The 19,954-nt window shown below is 42.0% G+C and overlaps 1 protein-coding gene across 1 annotated transcript in view; it reads left to right on the plus strand.

The window, feature by feature from the left end:
- FGD6 (FYVE, RhoGEF and PH domain containing 6) overlaps positions 1-19,954 on the plus strand; it is a 266,156-nt gene that overhangs the window by 128,146 nt on the left and 118,056 nt on the right. The gene's annotated exons all lie outside the window — the stretch shown is intronic.

Consider the following 19,954-nt stretch of genomic DNA (forward strand, 5'->3'; position numbering starts at 1 on the left):
TTCTGATCAAATCACTTTATCTCCCTGCACCTACCACACAATGAAAGTGTCCTTGTGTAACATAACTGGTGCTCATGTGAAGCGCTCCAATACCTGGCAGAAATTGCAAATGATTTCAAGTGAGTGGTATGTGGCATGGCATCAAAGCATGACATCTTGAAAGCTATGAAAAGAACTATGGGTACTCCTTTCATCATCCTCATGAGGGTGAACGGCTGAGTTGAGTCTGTGACACTTCTCTGTTGTCAACGTTCCTCTTCTGAGCTATCTTTCCTTCTGTACTAATTTTCACGATGAGAGGTTGGAGTCCGTTGCATGTGCTACACAAGGGCCGATATAACAGCAAGTTTAAACCTATGCAACAGAAGCAATGAGTGAGAGTTACCACGGACAGCAGGACGACGGCGGGGGTGAAAGGAACTACAGACAGCAAGAGGAGGGCAGGCCTGCGGCCGTGAATAAGTGACGGCGGGGGGCGGGGCAGCGAAGTCTTTGATGTGCCAAATGCTGCTGGGGAACCGAGTTGGAGCCTCGGCGTGTGCTCAGCATCCTGTGATTCTGATCAAATCACTTTATCTCCCTGCGCCGACCACACAATGAAAGTGTCCTTGTGTAACATAACTGGTGCTCATGTGAAGCGCTCCAATACCTGTGGGTCGAGTTCGCGTTATATAAAATCTGCACCCAAAAGAAGCTATGAGCAGAACGGGCTGCAAGGCGATTCAGGGTAATCGCTGAAGAGTAAAGGGATCAATATACGCACATCCGTTTTAGTTGGAGAGCAAAGGTCACTAGTCTGAGTTTGGGAAGATCCAGAACAGATAGAAAGAGCGCATAGCTCTATTTTAGCAGGACTGGCTGGCTGGCTCAATCGAGGGCAATCTACCGAAATGAGCTGTGACATGTTTCCAAGTATCTCTAATGACAGGCAGCGCAGAGTGCATGCATTCTTTATAGCAGACGGAGCATAAACGCAACTCAGGACCAGAGCAAGAGGAACATTTACCAAACAAGCACTGGGGGAAGAGAGCAGGGAAAGTAGAAGGGAGGCACGGCCTGCGGCCGTGAATAAGTGATGCACAGGGAGGCACGGCCTGCGGCCATGAATAAGTGACGGCGGGGGGCGGGGCAGCGAAGCCTTTGATGTGCCAAATGCTGCTGGCAGGGGGAAGGATCGGGCAAGCTCGTCCACAAGCTCGTGAACTGTTGGGAATCCTCCTTGAGGACAGCCAATCAGCTGCCTGAAGAGAGTCCCGGCCATCAAGCAAATGGTAAGGGGAGCCTTTGAAGAGCAAGGCAGGGGAATAGAAGCACGGTCACGAGCACGTGCACTTCTACAAATCCGGATCGTAAAAGTCAGCTTTGTGGATGGGTGGCAATAGGTCTCTCTGCGAGACCTAAAAAACTGACCGATGAGTCTAGGAAATCAAGAGGGAAAAGGAGGACCAGGAACCGAAGAATATTAGCGGGTCAACAGTAGTAGCCGGATTATGGGACAGATAGAAGAAAAAAGCAGAAAGGAGGTGGAGGGGAGTGAATGGGTTGGTATCACACCATCTCTGTGAAAGAAAGTTAAACAAGTGGTGGGTAGCTCTTGCAGAGGGTGTTGGGTTGTGAGAAGGAAAATCAAAGGCATAGTCAAGAATAATTTCTTTTTTTAAATAGCGAGTAACAAAAATGTCCCCTTGTGAAAACAGTAGCAAAAATAAAAAGAGTTGCGTCATCAAAGAAAGACCCTCGGATCCACTGCATCAAAAACTACCGCGACTTGCATGCCTCATCAGAACCATGGCGCCTGAGGTACTTGTGGCACCTTAACCCTGTCCAGCAAGGTTCATGGTCTGTGGTGCACAGTTTTGGCGCTGCTATGAGGTTGGGAGAGGTTGTGGATGGAGTCAGTGTATAGGTAGGAGATGGAGCCACCAGGGTGTTTTGTAAGTGTTTGGAGAGCTGTGAGCGGTCTGTGGCAATTGCTGGGGCATTGGTATGGCTGGCACATGTGTTTTTTAAATTGATGGTCGAGGATGCCTGTCTGAAGAATGTGGGTACTACGCTCGTCATTGGTAGGAGGTTGAAGTTCTCATTTGGTGGCAGAAGTGAACAAGGAGGTACACTGCTGCCTTAGTGAGAAAGCCAAAGCAAACATCGCCCTGAGTTTGTGAAGGGTGCCAGTCAGGTGTTCCGACTGGAAAGTGTTGATGGTTGTGAAGCATAATGTAGGCTTAGTAATGGCTTTTGAGGTATTGAAAGAGTGGGCCATGGTTGGGAGGCTAGCTAGTGGGGTATTGATATCTCTTTGACTATCTACTACTTCTCAATAAATACGTTATTGCTTTTGGAGCATAGATCTTGATGGCGGGTGGGGGGGGGGTTGGGGCAAGAGATCCTGTGTGGTGGCAGTTATGAAGAGTTTGCAGTCTGTAGACTTGAATTTTGTAAGAGAAGTAGGAATTTTTGTTTGTTAGGATGATCTTGAGTTATGAATTTTAGAATTGTTTTTGGTGGTAGGGACTAAGATGTAACCTGTTCTACTTGAGTATGTTTCCTGTTGTCTTCAGGTAGATTTGTGTTGGTATTCTGTGCTGTACTAGGTGAGGTTGGTGTTAAGCGGGTTCATAGATCAGCATAGGTGTAATGTGCCCACTCTTGATTTAGGGCTGTGTTGAGTTAGTTGTGTGTCTGTTTTTGGGTGGTCAGAGGTAGCAGGGTGGAGACTGGTTGTTTTGTGGTAGCTCTGAGGTCGGGAGAGTAGAATGTGGCTGGTTATTTACTCCAAATTGGATAATGCGAAGAGGGCAGTTGTGGTGAGAAAATAAAGAAAGGAATGAGAGAGTGGTCAATGTGGGAAGCAGTCAACTATAGGGTCTGCTAAGCGTAGATGTTGCAAGTGGAGTCAGTATGAAGTCATAATTAGTTATAAAAATGTGAGCTCGGTTCTTCCTCTTCATTGGTGGCTTCTGTAGAGATTTTCTTATTTTGTCCACTCAGCCCCCTTGGACGATTGGTTTGGAACCAGAAAAAGCAGCACCATGCAAAAAGAGAAAAAAAGCCCCTTTCACGGATATTGAGGGTTTCAGAAACCGGCACATCAAAGAGCACAGGTCTCGAAACTCGCCAGGAGGCCTGTGGTTTTAGTGTAAGAATGACTCTCAGTGCTGCTTCCCGTGCTAGCCGTGCTAGCCCTGATAGAAGTGGGAGTTCAGGGAATTTATGACCCCGAAATCAATGTGAGTGACATCAAATCAATATGTGGTAATTGTAAAGTCTTCCTAGAGTGAATATGTCCAACTGGTTTTACTCTCTATGGTCTTAGCTCACTACCAGCTTTATTCTTCTCAATATAATGAACATGGAAGTGAGCACATTAACCTGAGCATTGCCAACAGAACAAGCATTGGCAAAGCCAAAATACCTCACCTTTACGACGCAACACATATGTTATTGGCTTTATTAATACCTGAACAGCCCCATTTAAATGCTACTAACTCTGTGTTGGTTGTCACTCTTGCCTTTTTCTGGGGTAGGGAATCTCCTGACCTGAAGTAGATATAAAATCCAAACAGTAGTGGTGTGTGTGATTAGTTATTCACCCTAGCTAAACAAATATAGACCATTGGTTGGAGTTTTACTGTCTTCAGGTCAGGAAGTTCCATACTCCCAAACAAAAGGGGAGTTAGTTAAAGGTGTGTTTAAATGAGGCTCATGAATTAATGTATTGTGGGTGAAAGGTGAAGCATCTTATTTTGTTCTCTAGACTCCCATATGTTGCTAAAGTTATATTGGCCTTGGCAAAGTTTGCTAGTAACCCATTGTTTAAAAAAAGAATTTAAAAAAAAAATCCAAATACTAGAAGAAAAGTGAATGCGCAACTTAAATGAGCTCAAAACTTTACTTTGAATTTAATATTTTCAATATTTATAAATGACAAGGTTTAGTTTTCAAATATGTTTCACTTGAAAACCATGAGCAGAATTAAAAAAATATGTGGTACGGAATTTAAAGGGCCATGATTGACAAGACCTAGTTTATTGGTCACAGGACTTAGAGCTCTAAAATACTTCAGCCTTCTGGTCTTCTATAGTGGCCCAGGAAACAGATTTACGGGCTTCTAGGAGAAAATACATCCCCTTTTCAGTCATGCGCCAGCTAAGTGAGCGCAGGAGCTGCCCCCTCAAGCATCACCATAAACGCCTTTGAGTGCCTAGGCCTTGGGATTTCATGCACTATGCTGATTGCGACTGCAAGTGATTAAAATGACCCCTACAATCTACTCTATAGTCCTATCTGGGCATAATGTACCTGTTTCTATGCTTTTACATACTAGCTGGGAAAGGTGGGTAGCAATACTGAGGGCCAGGGGCGAGTGTGTGAGTGGGGATTGCAGAGTTGCAGAAGTGGATTTCGAAGGCTTAGCCAGGTAGGGCAAGAATTCGATTTCGGAACAGAAAATTAGGGTAAATCATTGACTAGTAACTAGAAATGAGTTATGCTGTCACTGACACCATCAGTTTTAATGCATTCTGGTATGTGGTGGCATGTTTCCTTCCATACCTTCCCCTTTCACTGCAATTCTACATCAGAGAAGTATCACTCAGCTCAAGTGATGAATAAACATGGATTGGTAAAGTCAATAGGTCTTGCATATAGGAGAGCTATTATTTCTTTTGGTCATGTTGTACTACCTACAGGGTGGCTGCTGTGCCGCATGGCTGAAAGTTAGAAATAAAAAAGTGCTATGATCGGGCCTGCACTGTTTTCTTAATATGGGATTATTCTCTGCCTTCACATTTTTTTTAATTATCTTGCGTCCGAGAGGAAGTTAGCCATTTTGGCTCTGCAATAAGACCGCACCAAGTTCAGTGTTGTTTGAATCTTTGTAGCATCTTGACACTGTTGGTGTGACTTTTAGGCACATTTTTCTTGCTCGACAGAAGGAGGCAAGCAATGAAGAGAAAGGGATGGGGGGGGGCGGAGGGTGGAGAGGGAAAGCAGCAACAGAGAAAGAGCAGACCACACAAGAAACATAGTTGTCTCAGGTGAGAGCTCAAGTAAAGGGTGTCGGGATCCTGAACATATGGGACGCCACGGATTTGACAGACATAGAGCAGCAATGGGTGGCGTGGGATACTTGCTAGTAAAGCTGGCGATTGCGATGCACGCGGCCATTGACAAGCGGGTGTAGGGGAAGAGATGGACAGGTGCATGATTGCAGAGAAAGAGGTCTATAAACAAAGAGGCTGTCCCAAGAAATGGGACAAGAAATGGGGAGGGTGGAACGCCTTTAGAGGCGAAATTTGTAGTTCTCTGACAAAAGTTATGGCAATGGAGAGAACTCGGCTCGCTGACCCTCTGACTGGTTAACGCCTACTGTATGCCAATACCATTGACTTGTCTTATGTGATCCTTGAATTTCACTGTGATAATGTATCGATGATTCTGTGCTTTGATTCAATAAATAAAAAAAATTAAAAAAATAAAAAAAAGTAAAGGGTGTCAGAGACTGGGGACGGGAAGGAGGGGCCAAACAGATGAAGATGCCTGTCAAAGATCCTGAAGGGCATAAAACAACCACCAGTGAACCCAACACATGTGTGTCCTCCAGCCATAAGGGAAACAGCCGTTACCACGCAGTAAATACCAGGCAGGTAAGTATTTATGGCTATACCACACAGTACTTTACCATGCAGATAAGTATTTTGAAAGTACTTTAAAAGTTATTAAGGGATTTTAGGGTTTAGGGATGGGTACAGGTAAGGGTGACTTTAGTGTTCAACTGGGGAGTAGAAATAAGGAGAGGCGAGGTTAACTTAAGGATTGAGAGGTGGGCAGAGGTAAAAGGAGGTGAGGATAAATTGAGGGTTGAGCAGGGGTAGCGTTAAAGGAAGGTGAGGGTGATTTGAGAGTTCCAGGGTGGACAAAGTTAAAGGAGGTATGGGTGACTTGAAGGTTCAGGGGTGGGTAGAAGTAAAGGGAGGTGAGGTTGACTTGAGAATGTACAGGTGGGTAGAGCTAAAGGGAGGTGAGAGTTCCTGGAGGTTTCATGAGGTGGGTAGTGGTATAGAAAGGTGAGGGTGACTTGTGGATTTAGGGGCAGGCAGTGGCGTAGCTTGGTCAGTAAGATTGGCGGGGGTCCGAGCATCAGATTTCCAGACCATCACGCTGGCATATAATGTTAAAATACATTGTATGACAAGCAGGATGCATGAGTGGGGCTTAAGAGACCGTGAAAAGGGAGAGGACAGGAGCTACAATTTACTGCTCCTGAGGGTGGCATTATACGATCTCCGATCTCCGAATCTAACGTGAAAAATTTCCCGTTGGATCTTGTTTTTGATGTGAAGAGGTGAGTCTGGCTATTAGAGAAAGCCCGGCCAATAAGGCACCGGGTCCAGACTCCATACCAGTAGATGTCTTTAAAGGTAATTTAGATTTCTGGGCCCCCCTGTTAGCTTTAGTAATGAACTGTGCTAATACCCATGGTCTAATACAAACTTGGTCAGAAGCTATAGTGGTCCCCATTTTTAAAAAAGGGGACAGGCATGACCCGTCCTGCTACCGGCCAATCTCATTGATTGATGCTCTAATGAAAGTAGCGGGGCGTATCATTTTAAAACGTATGCAAAATTGGATTGAGGAATTGGATATCCTCTCGATTTTTCAGTATGGTTTTCGTCAAGGTATGGGGACGGTTGAGCAGAGCCTTAATTTACATCTTTTAATTTCCAAATACACCATAGCAAAAAAAGGGAACCTTTTTATTACCTTTATAGATTTAAGTTCAGCATTTGATTGTGTTGAACACAAACAATTGTGGGCTGCCCTTAAAAATATCGATCTGGATCGTTCTATTTTAAATTTTATTAAAGAATTATACGAAGATGCTGGAGCGAGGGTTCGCTTTGGACGACAGGGAGAGTGCTCATCAAGATTTTCAATTAGGAGGGGGGTAAGACAGGGGTGCATTTTGGCACCCCTTCTCTTTTCACTCTATATTGATAAAATTGGTGATCACCTTAACAGTTTTCCTTATGATTACCCTGTCGTGCAAGGCTCCCCTGTCCCCATCCTCTTATATGCGGATGATGCCGCTATTTTATCCCAGACCAGACTGGGCCTTTAGAGGGCAGTCTCTAAGTTCACTCTTTTTATGAGGGACAAGGGACTGAAGGTCAACATTAGTAAAACTTACTCTATGTCTTGTCGACAGGGAACAAAGATAATACCCTGCCCTGTCTTTATAGATAACAAAAAAATAGAGATTACAGATCAATTCCCGTATTTGGGGATTTGTTTCCATCGTAAATCCACTTGGAAACAAGCTATTTTAGCGAGAAAATTAGCTTTCTCTAAGGCTATTGGTGCCCTGCAGAACTTTGCAATTAAAATTGGTGGAAGACCTGTCAAAGAGTTGATTGTCATTTATAAAGCCAAATGTGTGTCTACGGCGATTTATGGTTCAGGGGTGTGGGGAATCGATTCGGTACTTTGTATTCAACAGATTGAGAATCGTTTTCTCCGGTACCTCTTGGGGGTACCAAAATCCACCCCAAACTATTTTATACATATAGAACTCGGCCTTGCATACATTTCGGACATTATTATGACGGAACCCATCCTTCTATGGCATAAGCTCTGGCTGACCACTGAAACTGCTTTTAATCGTAACATCATATCCGACTGTTTACAATTGGATGGCGTCAAGCGTGTTAAGTGGCTATCGACAGTTGAAAATATGATGAGGGACATTGGTCATCCAGAGTTTTTTAAGAACCCCACTACCATGGAATCAATATCAAGGAAGGGGTTACGTAAAATGGTTTTGGACCATCTAGAAAATAAAAGATGGAAGACGGAGAAACTAAAAAAGTCCGTACTAGCCTACCAAAATATAACTCTTGAGCGGGGCCCACAATTATATCTTAACAGTGATATTAATAGCTACGCTAGAATGCTTTTATCCAGATTTAGAATGGGTTCCTTTTTTCGACTGATCACATTTCCATCTTGTAATGATTGGTCGAGACAAATCTTGCCCTGTCCCTGTGATGATGTGGCCCTCCAATCAAACTTGCACTGCACTTTATTCTGCAAATTCTATCAGGTTCCCAGAAAAATTTTGTTAAGACCAATTCTTAAAGAGTGGGGGATCCGTTCTTGTAGAGAGGCGTTTTTTAAACTACAAAGGATGGAAACCCCGAAAATAATTTTTACTCTAATTAAATTTTTGAAACTACTGGTGAAATTTAGAAATTCAATGAATTGACTGTATATATCTTTGTAAAAAATGTTTTAACTTATAGGGCTCTTTGAACTGTACAATCTTAAATAATGTTTTAAACTATTTTTTGTATTTCTTGTGTATGAATATGATCAATATTTTCCCTTTCTTCATCCAAAATTGTAATGATACTGGCTTTTTGTGATACATAGTGAAATCTGTATTGTGCTTTTGATGTATTTTTAATTGTAAGCTTTTATGATATGAAATCTTATATCGAAATAAAGCACTATTTGATTTGATTTGAAAAGGGAGAGCAATGCGGATTAATAGGAGTATGAGAGATAATGAGAGAAACAGTATTTTGTACAATATACATTTTTTAGGGCTTTCAAAACTGAGATGAGTGATTGTGTGTGTGTGTGTTTTTGTCAATGTGTGTATGCAAAAATCCCAAGTGAAATCCGACAGACACCTAAACATACCCGACTGAAATCACCTGTACCCAACTATTCATCTGAAAAGATATTTATTGGGGGAGGGGGGAACACTCCACACTCCTTCCCCCTCTCCCCCACCCCCTTCTGAAGCTACCCCCCTGGGGGTGGGTAGAGGTAAAGAGAGGAGGGTGACTTGAGGGCTCGGTGGTTAGCAGTAAAGGGAGATGAGGATGACTTGATTGACTAGTATGATATGGTACGGTCTGTCATTGTACAGTGTAGTATGGTATGTTATGGTATGGCCTGTTATTGTAAAGTGTGCTATAATATGGTATGGACTGTCTATATATAGTATGTATTGGCTGTTATTGTATAGTATAGTTTAGAAAGGTATGGTATGGTTTGTTATTGTATAATATGATATGTTATGGTCTCTTATTGTATAGGATGAGCATGGTATGACATGTTATTGAGGCCTGCAACCTATGAGCTGCTATCAGCATGCATACACATGTAATTAGTTAAGCACTGATATCACCAGTTTGTACAATTTAAAAACATGTGACGTACGACAGAATGCGACCAAAACGATGGTCAGTCGTTAACAAATGCACCCTTAGTGAATGCTGCAACATGTAACTTTATTAAAATGTTATAAATGTCATTATATTGCTTGAAGAAGACTGGCTGGAGAAAAACGCTTTACCTGGAAGTGAAGTTTTGAAAAATCTTGAAAGCAAACAATAGATTGTCACGTGCGACAACATATGCGCTCAAAGCAAGACTGTATTAGAAAAGGCCATTTGGTATGAATTGGACCCAGATATGAGGGTCTCTTGGTTGGCAAACATTTCTCTATTAAATTACATCTTGGAGCTAAGTAATATTTTTGTTTGAACACCTTGAAGTTTTATCAAGCCAGAAGGCGACCTCAAGCATTAACTGGGCCTGTGGGTCCATGTGTGTGCGTTTTTTTTCAAACCCTTTGAATAATAATGTAAGAGACAGTATTTCTGGGCCTTCATGGATGGTTTGTGCATGTGACCTTGCAATTGTTGCTTGATATGCATGTTCCCTTTAAATTCAAGCCCAGTTTGGCTTTACTGTGTGATTGAGCTCAAGATGGCGTTGTTACTGTGCGGTTGCACTGCCCGCAAGCATTTTAGGCGAAGTTTCAGTAAATGATCTTCTCTCTGCTCTAAAAGTGATTGATTGACAGTCTGGGCATTGCCACAATGTGTAGAACGCCCCGGGGACAAGGTCAGTTCACTGATTATCTCAGCTCACTGTCTACAACTGTGTGCAATCAACTTTGAGAAAATGGACCCAGAGGCTTCGTGATATCACCTTCCCTGGCTGTCGCCTGTTGCTTTGCACCGTGGCACATCCATCTTCCCATTACTTTCAAGCCCTGGCTAAGTAATTTTCTGCGGTCGTTCATATTTCAGACAGTACGTGGGTGATTGCTTGTAGCCACCCGGGATCCAGACTGGGTATGTGTATTCATGTTACGTGACACCAGAGATTCCCTTGCACCTATAGCTTTGGAAACCATGAAATATCCCGCATTATTGACTTTGGTCTCTTTTCTGAAACCCCAAAGAAAATGGATAGTTAACTTTTGATGACGACAAAATCCAATGCTCATTTATCATTGTAAAGTACTGAAGCGACCACATTGCCTCTGATGACCAAAGAATCTGCCGGCTTCAAGGGTGCACAGGAAAGAATGTCTTCTGGAAATTATTATTGAACTCCAGCAGCTCTTGCTTCGATGCATGTGCAGCGCCTTAGGGGACACTGTTTTTGTGCAGTTTGTTGGAATTAAAAAAAAAATAATAATAAAAATATATATATTACCTACTGGCGGTCGACAGTAGGTATATATAGTTAGGATTTTTTCTCTATGGGTTTTTTGAAAATTCTATGTCTAATAACTTTGGCGTTTGTGGACGGAATTGGCTGAAATTTTCAGGAAAATGGCACATTTTGTTTCTGAGCAGCCCTTGAAAATTTGGGGGGGGTTCGTCCAGTGGGGGCCGAGAAAAAAGGGGGGTCCCAAAACGTGTTTTTAACATTGAGTTTTCCATAGGGCGGTTGGCCTCACTTTTAGCCCGAACGGCTGAATGGATTTGCACGAAACTTGGCAAAATTGTAGGGACTGGTAGCCCGATGTGCCTTTTGTAGGTCTCAATATATGTGCTCCAGTGGATTTTGAGAAATTAACGTTTAAAAAAAGATATATATCTGTAACAGCGGACCGGTTAGCGCTCTGGTTCGCGGACTTTTCGCGCAACGGAGCTTTGTGAAGCGAAGCTGATTGGTTCTCCGGCGTCTGTCAACATTCCAAACAGTCCGTAGCGGCCGCCATCTTGTCTCTCGGTAGGATCGAGAGACAAGAGGAGGTCAAAACAAAGGGGGAAATAACTATAAGGGGGCATAGTAGATCCTCGCTGACCCCCTAGGTTTGATGTGGAGGTTTTAAAAGGGCCCCGCGGGGCAAAAAAAAATAATAAAAATAATAATTGAACGGCTGAATGGATTTGCACGAAACTTGGCAAAATATTAGGGACTGGTAGCCCGATGTGCCTTTGCTAGGTCTCAATATATGTGCTCCAGTGGATTTTGAGAAATTAACGTTCAAAAAAAGATATATATCTGTAACAGCGCTCCGCTTCGCGTAACGGAGGTTTGCGAAGCTGATTGGTCATTCTGTCACTGGGCTATAGTTGGGCTACATCTGGCTGATATTTGGGCTACATTTGTTTTTTTGTGTGTCTGGCGGCCATCTTTGGGCTACATTGGGCTACATTGGGCTTCATTGGGCTACATTCGGCTAATTAGCAAATAGCTCATCGCAAACTAGGAATGGTAAAGAATCGCTATTTATTCCTTAAAGTTCGCTATTTAGGAAATGCAAATAACTTTGATGATACATATGGCGGTTCATCTCTAACAAGATAAGAAGCATAGGGATAGATTTATGATGACTGGCGCATCACCAGGGATGTGTTAGTCATTCTGTGCCGCTGTTCCGTCACCTATGGTGTGCTGCATTTACAATGCGGCGCATCATGGGGCAAAAACAGCACAGATGCGTGATGTATCTGTGCCGTAAAGGTGGCGCATTGCTGGAGTTGTATCGCAAGTGTGATGAAGCTCCAGCAAGGGTCGGGGGTGCCCCTGTCGCAGGGTTTCTGTTCTCACACAGAACTGTGGACAGAGGATTGGAACCTCGGCGAATTAGGGTGTCCCAAAACTCACGTTAGTAATCAAAAACTATTTAGCAAGCTAGGTACAGTGTCACATTGGATATAACAAACTCTCAATGTTTAGACAATCCAGAATATGAACTTATAGTACCTCAGGATACGTGGAACTCATGAACAGTCGGTCGTTATATATTTCTTAGAAACCAGAACATGGAGTTAAGAAGAACACATGTGTATTTGAAATGTTTATTTACTAATGCCGTCTTCTCAGGCGTAGTACCTTAGATAATAAAAGTACACATATTATCAGTAGCAAAATTACCAGCATAGTTACTAGTACATAAAAAGTGAATGGTGATAGTATGTTAACATGCTGTAAATGAATAAGAGTTAGCAACACTTATAAGCAGCCGCGGGCCGTGGAGGGAGTTACGGTGAGGCAGGGAGGCGGGGAGGGGGAGAAGCAGGGTGGAGAATACAAGTACACATATTATCAGTAGCAAAATTACCAGCATAGTTACTAGTACATAAAAAGCGAATGGTGACAGTATGTTAACATGCTGTAAATGAATAAGAGTTAGCAACACTTATAAGCAGCCGCGGGCCGTGGAGGGAGTTACGGTGGGGCAGGGAGGCGGGGAGGGGGAGGGGCAAGGTAGAGAGGGCTCCACCCTGCTTCTCCCCCTCCCCGCCTCCCTGCCCCATCGTAACTCCCTCCACGGCCCGCGGCTGCTTATATCTCACCCTCCCTAATACACATATTATATTATTTGCTAAGAAGGTCTCTTTGTGTTGGTTTAGGGCGTGCCCATACTTTAGTGTCTTAGATTTGAAGGAATCACATCAGCATACACCAGCTCTCTCTTCATGTGAACCGCATCAACTGTTGTGTATGTGTGTTCGGCAAAGCAATATAAAACCCGCCTCATGCCCAGAATTGGCAGAAGTTGCACTTATGTTATGAGTATGAAGTCGTGGAGATCAGACCTCATAACAATTCTGTATCGTGTTGTTCTTGAAACTTTAGCACTCGCTGTACAGATATAGTTTAACAAGTAAAGCAGATAGTAGACCAATAACATATTATTCTCATGTAAACCACGATGAACTACTAGGTGGAAAGCTAAAGCAACAACTAAGTGTCGTGTGCAGAAGTTGCAAAAAAGGAAAAATGGCGTTTAAACCGGTAATGAGCCCATGCTAACTTAACACGGTGTAAAGATATCCAGGACCTAGATGACACCTCCTCATGATCCGGAAACGAACTGAATAAGATAATAGAAGTGCCATCTCATGAGAGCAGATTGCAAGTTTATATGTGGACGGTCCGCAAGGTAAAGCATTAAAAACTAGGAAAATTCAATGCTAAAGAAAAATAAAACAGCCAAGTACTTTATCGAGTCTTAAGCCAATAGGCAAGGTAAATAATAAAAACTTGACAAATAAGTCAATGAATTGTCAATGAAATGCTAGTACTCAGCATATCAAACATGAAAAAGGTCTATGACATAACTGTGTATGCAAAATAAGCTGCAACAGCCTCCAATAGGAAGTCACCGTCTTCATCCGAAAACAGTTCAGCCATCCAATTTAAAAGCGGAAAAGAACATACGTGCTCTCCCAGCACCGGATCCTCTATCACCATCAGAGGACAGCTCGGTGGGTTTTCAAGAAAGCTGTGTTCCAAGAAAGACTGTGCTGCCGCCAGTAAATTCCAGGGACCAAGTAGTCCATGCATCAATGCCACAGCCATAATCCTTTCGCCAGGACAAATCAACTTGTGAGTAATGATAGGAGTCATCAGCTGATTAAAGTCGACGTCAGGAGAAACCGGTCCGCAGAGACACAAATCAATGGCCCAATCGAAATCACAGGTCAGGCAGTGAAATACAGGCTGGACACAGGTGAAGTAGGAGAACCGAAAAGATAATCCATATGCCGTGCTTAATATCGCCAACGGCATTGTGCCATAATATTCTAGCATGCGATTGCGGAACAGTGTCAGCAGCTGCAGGGTCGGAGGTTGCATAGGAGGGACATCCATATTTAAAAATATAAAAAAGCACCAGAGCGTCCGCTGGTAATGCAAGTAAAAATGCAATCCACGAACCAGAGTGGAGAAAATGGAATGAAAGGGAGCAGGGATGACTCCAAAGATTTTCTCAAATGAAGTCACGAGACCACTGGTAACAACTTTAAAAAAGTGTGCCAGGGATTTTGTGGAGGATGCGTTAAAGATAGTCGGAAACATGTTGCTGAAATTGAAAGGCAAACCTGTGTACGGGTGTTCGCTATGTGAAGTACGAAAGTTTCACGGGCCGAACTCAAGGCCACCTCTCTCTGAGACAAAAGAGCTCTTATTCTTGTCATGCCGTTGAAACGTGTCCCAAGGTTGGTATTTGTGGCCAGATTGAAAACTCCCTATGTTCATGTGTGGGAGGAAATAGAACATTTCTGCAGCAAATAACCCGTTCACTTACTGTTACGATAAAAGGAATACTTTTAATTAACTCAGAACAATCTTCATTATTGAGCATCAAATAACTACCATTTTCCAACAACTTGAACGTGGGGATGATAGCAGGAACTGGCGTGCCTTGCAACACGCAAGCCATATTTGGTCGGTGTTTGTTGCATGAATCGTGTAACTGTATGTGCCTACACATTAGTGAATGATCTGGCGTCTCAGTGCATTCCTCTCCATTCAGATAAACTTCTTGATCATCTTTGAAACATCTGTATGTGTATGGAAGCGACCAGACCTCATGAACAAAAGCACTACCTAAAGGTTCATAAAGACCTATTGGTATATATTTCATACAATTTGAAAACTTATATAAAGCAAAAGGCAGCGTTATTAAACCGTGGATAAGGCATGTTGCCAAAAAACCCGCAATCCTCTGCTGATGATGTCACTGAGCATGTCATGAATGATGTAATATGTGACATCATCAGTAGTGGATTATGGGTAATAGTATCTCTAGTTTACTCCCCTATAGCTGTCTTTCTTTTAACATAAGTGTGTGTTTCCTTCCCTTATACTTACTGTTTTTGGTTCGCTTCCAGTTCCCGTACCAGCGAGCGAACTAGGAAGCGAACTAAGAGAAATAGAGGTTGGCACAGTTCCAAATATTGTACCAATTTTTTAATAACGGGGAGGTAGTTCTGAAAAGAACTTTTTTTTTTTATTTTTCTGAACATTTTTTTACTGTTTTTGAATTTTTCGGAACAGTTTTATATTTTTTTGGGTTTTTCTTGGAGGGGGCAATGAAAACGATTCATTGTAAAGGGCTCAACAGGAGCAACAAAACAAAAAAAAGAAGTATTTATTATTTTGGGCGTTTCGGACAAACTTGCATATGATAGTCAATAGCTCTGTTGATCAGAGTGATGCTTCTTTCTCCGTAGGAAATGAATCCATCGCAAAATACGCAGGTGTGTTTTACTTCACCAAATCTCATTTGTATATTTGGCACCATCTCCCTGCCCTCTGGTCCCGTTACTTCCGGTACAACAGATCTTCTGGCCATAATAGGGAGATTATCTAGGTCGTTCCGAAACTGTGCAGCACTGTAGTTGTTAGGATGCCACCTAGTCATATGGCGATGCATTGTGTAGTTTCCGAAACTGTATTTTTTGTCGGTCCCTCTGGACAGTCTATCTTGACATATAAGGCAAGTTACGTATCTTGCATTTACTTTTTTCTGACCTTTGGGAATTTAAAAAAATTGCCAAATGAAGTTTTCTTTCCGGTGAGACGTCTTGGGCTGCTCAGGCAAAAACTGCCTCTCTTCGTGCTCGTCCTCCTGTTCCTCTTCTTCTTCTTCTTGTTGAATTACAACTTGAGCAGGTGGTCCACTCTTCCTTGGATGTGGTGGAGGTGGTGGGGAAGCACCAGCTGAAGCTACTAAAGAAGCCATTGCTCAGTGATCACAAAGGGTCTTTCTCTCACAATGATGAAAGTCAGAGTGAGGAAAGAAGGAGGGATTTTCATCATTTGGGAAAAACAAGAGTTCTCAACCAATCAAAAGTGTTCATTTTAGATTATATGACCTAGTCTTACATCATTAGGAAACCAAAAGTGAAATGAACCAATGAAAAGTGTTATTACCAAGTCACATGACTTGCTGTGTTTACGTTAAGCGCTTTGCAGGGCCTCCCTGTTTGCTTCCAGAAACCTGCGCTTTGGCACTCGCTTCGCGTACCAGTTCGCTAACGTAGCACGTCATATGACGTATCAAGCGACAACGTGGAACGTCATGCGGACGGGAGGCGTCACGATGTTGTTTTCTAACGCGGCACTTGCGGTAAAGAAACGTTTACCGGCTCGCGGTCTATTTCGCGGCATCAAGGTCAGCTAACGGGAAGCTTCCCGATTCGCGAAGCGGGAACGAAGAAAAAAAAATATTTTAAAAAAAAATTATTCATAAACATATAAAATATATTTTTGGATTTAAAGAAGAATACATTTTACAGCTACAGATATTAGCTGTTAAAAAACCAATGAAATTCACAGAAAAAACCATAGGTTATAGACCATATATAGTTAGGAATTAGCATTTACAAAACCTTGAAAATTCACTGAAAAAACCATAGGTTATAGACCATATATAGTTAGGAAATAGCATTTAGAAAACCTTATTTTACTCACACAAAACCATTGAAATTCCATATATAGTTAGTTGCACTAACTATATATCGCGCACCTGCAATCCACTGCTGATGATGTCACATATTACATCATTCATGACATGGTCAGTGACATCACTGATGACATCACTGATGACATCTCAAATGACATCACTGATGACATCACTGATGACAACATCCAGTGACTGTATGCTTCTGTAAAGTTAAAATATGTCTTACATATTGAAGAATGAGTGGATGTATAAGTGTCTGGATGAAGGATTTAGTAGGTGCATGACTGACTGTATAAGTGAGTGATTAAATGTGTCTCACTGAGTGCATGGGTTAGTGACTAAACTGTTTTAAATTGTGCATCATTGTGTCTGTTGTTTTGTAATCTGATGCATGTGTTGATCATTAGCTATATGACTAACTATATGGGTTATTGATTAGTTGCCCAAGTATTTGTATGGGAGACTGAGTGTGTGTGTGGGTGTCTGGGAGGTGTATGACTCTGTGCATAGATGTGTGAGCAGTTGATTCACTAGATGTATGGGTTCAAAAGTGCATGTGGAAACATCTGTATGGGCGGTTGACTGTGTGCATGAGTGTATTGGTGAGTGAATGGATATCTCAGTGCTACATGTCAAAGTAAGTACATATGTAAAACACAGTACATGTGATAGTTGACATATATAAATAACTGTGCATAAGAGCCAGTGAATGTGTGAGTGGCTGTATGGATTATTGTGAACTTGTATCAGGGATTGTATAACAGAGTAAATATGTGTTATTATATGTTCCAATAAGTAAGGTGTGTATAACTATATAGTTGAGGAAATCGAGGTGTGATTGATTCTTTGCAAGACTGACTAGGTGTGTGAGTAACTCCATGGATGAGTGACAGTCTGTGAGTGTCTGTTTACACTGAGTGTATCTAAGGTTATATTAGAGTCTGAAGAGGTTCATTGTATCATCACATGAATGATGTCATCAGTGATGTGATCAGTAATGTCAAATGAGATGTCATCAGTGATGTCATCAGTGATGTCATTTGAGATGTCATCAGTGATGTCATCAGTGATGTCACTGACCATGTCATGAATGATGTAATATGTGACATCATCAGCAGTGGATTGCAGGTGCGCGATATATAGTTAGTGCAACTAACTATATATGGAATTTCAATGGTTTTGTGTGAGTAAAATAAGGTTTTCTAAATGCTATTTCCTAACTATATATGGTCTATAACCTATGGTTTTTTCAGTGAATTTTCAAGGTTTTGTAAATGCTAATTCCTAACTATATATGGTCTATAACCTATGGTTTTTTCTGTGAATATATATATATATATATGATGAGGCGCTTGAATTTTTTGGTGCTGTGTTTTTTTATCTCATGACTTTTCCTTTTTTTTGTACTGTTAATAAAAGTTTGCTCTCAGCTTTAAAATGGTTTTGGCCACGCGGCTGCTTCAGGCATCGCTGCAATTTTTACATATTGGCTCATTTTGTGCACAGTACCAGAAGGTGGTGTTGTATTGGATACAAGTTTGTGTTGACATTGCACATCAAGGCTCTTTTCCAATGCCTAAAGAAAGTTAGAATTCTTGTGTTTTGAGAACTATGCTTAATGAACTCTGACTACTATTACTTCAACCGGTGTTGACACTAGTTACCCTTCGAGTGGTTGGAGTGTTAGGCTGGGGTATGGCCGAGTGGCCTCAGAGCAAGAGTTAACGTTGTCAAATTGAAATGGTGCAGAAGGGAAGTCTGTGAGCAATTCTTTCCAGCTGGTTACTCTGAAGAGCCAAACTCCTATCGTTTATTTATCTTCTATTATATGCCTGTTTGTTTTATTTTATTTAGGATAAACATAAGTTTTAATATGGCTTTTGTTCTGTATTTGAAAATCTTAATAAAATTTCGTAAACAAATGATGATGATGTGTAGGGGAAATGACTGGCAAGCCCTGTCTTGAACGAGTATGCTCCTCTGCTCTCCCAAGTGACCTTTTCTTAAACGTGGGCAGTTTTCATGTCACTAACCCTCCCATAGCATCCCCTGACTCCCCCAGCCAGTGCCGGGTGTGGCATAAGTACAGGTCCCACCAGTCTTGAACAAGAGTGTAGAAAGGATGTCACACACCCACATTGTACATCCCCAATGAGGCCTCACCTAGCCCTGTGTGGTTTTTGCATCTGCAAGATCCACTTGACCTTTGGTCCCATTCAACCTTGGATTAGTATTTTTTGGCAGTTGAATTAGCTCTAATCAACACCATTCTCAAGGGGGGCTCTCACTGATTCCAGGGCTCGTGAGCCCCATGTAGTTAGCACATGCAGAGCTGCATACTCCCAAAGTCTAGGAAGTCCCCAACAGGGAGAATGCCAAAGTTGACTATAAAACAGAGACATGTCTTGTCGATGGCATCGATAGCCTGTTGGAGATCTCCCCTGGAGAAGGTAAATGGTACAATTGTTGAACCTCAGGCAGATTTGATACAGTGTCTGATAAGCTGTTCAATTGTTGGCTTCCTTTGTTAGTGAGAGGATGTAATTGTCAAGTTGGCTTCATTTCTTTCTTCCACATCCCATCACCTGTGACCTTCCCCAAGGATTACATTTTTCTCCTGTGTTGTTCAGTATATATCAGGCCCCTGATGACAATCACTTTTCCTTTATTACATACCCCCAATGACACGTAATTGATTATTAGGATGGAATGGGATTTGTGGGATCGGGATACACTGTGAGCTTGCTTATAAGTGGAATCCTGGATGAGTAAGAGATTCTTTAATACATGAAGGGGATAAATGATGTGATCCTTATAAACATCAAAGGAAATATCATGGCAATGAAGACACTCATTGAAGAACTCTCCCACAGGCATAGGTAATTAGGATCCAATCCTAAACCGTATGTAAAAAAAAATATAGGATGCACGTTGTAGGAGTCTGTCAGTGGACTGGAAAATTAACTCAGTTGTGAAAACCTGTATGGTTTATTTGGTGCAGTTGAAAAGACTAATCAATCTGAGCATTCAAATCACAGGATCTCCGGTTGGGTGGAGGGGTGGTTGTAATACATTCAGGAATTACTTTAACAGTGCCTTCTACTTGGACGTCCCAACGACATTAATCAGCTGGCTGCAAGAGAGGACAGTACATAGGCATCCAACGATTATTCAACTTCAGAATATGTAGTTGTATTTCTGAGACTTGATGATAAACTCAGTGACTGCCATCACCATCTACAATAGATTTCAAGGTGCATTTTAGATGTTTTATGAGTTATCTTCAGGAAAAAGTTAGTCTTTATGTGCAGTGCAGATGCTTTTTATATTCCATGGTCTGAGTCTGTCTTCAAGCACACCTACCAAGCTTTGTTTTATGGTAGACATCTGAGTTATTTAGGCTTTCCCTAAGGAGCAGGGTTTTAGTAGAGTTGTGAATAA

Source organism: Lissotriton helveticus, chromosome 1_1, assembly GCF_964261635.1.
Source record: "Lissotriton helveticus chromosome 1_1, aLisHel1.1, whole genome shotgun sequence".
Classification (NCBI taxonomy): Eukaryota; Metazoa; Chordata; class Amphibia; order Caudata; family Salamandridae; genus Lissotriton; species Lissotriton helveticus.